This window comes from Pteropus vampyrus, unplaced genomic scaffold, assembly GCF_000151845.1.
Source record: "Pteropus vampyrus isolate Shadow unplaced genomic scaffold, Pvam_2.0 Scaffold71, whole genome shotgun sequence".
Lineage (NCBI taxonomy): Eukaryota > Metazoa > Chordata > Mammalia > Chiroptera > Pteropodidae > Pteropus > Pteropus vampyrus.
The window spans coordinates 4221274-4221653 of record NW_011888852.1 but is presented as its reverse complement, the minus strand read 5'-3'; the positions used below and the strand labels follow the sequence as shown (position 1 = coordinate 4221653).

General features: G+C 40.5%; 1 protein-coding gene and 1 long non-coding RNA gene across 8 annotated transcripts in view; both read left to right on the top strand.

Moving 5' to 3' along the window:
• DCLK1 (doublecortin like kinase 1) overlaps positions 1-380 on the top strand; it is a 327891-nt gene that overhangs the window by 40608 nt on the left and 286903 nt on the right. The window lies entirely within an intron of this gene.
• The window catches only part of LOC111740984, a 16670-nt gene that overhangs the window by 3681 nt on the left and 12609 nt on the right, over positions 1-380 (top strand). The window contains exon 2 of the long non-coding RNA XR_002780820.1: positions 58-61. This is a non-coding gene — a long non-coding RNA (uncharacterized LOC111740984). The remainder of the gene's footprint in view (positions 1-57; positions 62-380) is intronic.

Below are 380 nucleotides of genomic sequence, written 5' to 3'. Positions count from 1 at the left end.
GGAACCCAGGGGGTCCAGGTTGTGCAGATATGGACTCCATAGGGCTAGTGCAGGTAGGTTCGTTGAAGGAACTAATTAAATAATAATAATAACTGGCAAACAGGGATGTCGGATGGGGAAACAGTGACCCTGGCTGCTGAGTTGAGTGGGGAGGAAAGAAAACAGGAGAGAGGCTCAAACTGTAGCCGATGAAGAGTGATCATTGTATATCTCACGTGGATGTTAGTAGCGATTCTTATTAAAAGTGTCGAACCTCGTGCTGAGGGCTACAAGATTTGGGTTGTGAGAATCTTTTTCTTTAAATATTCCTTCCCCAAAGTAATATATTTTATTTCTGAGCAATTCATTAAAAATAAACAAAATGCAAACAAAATATTCTG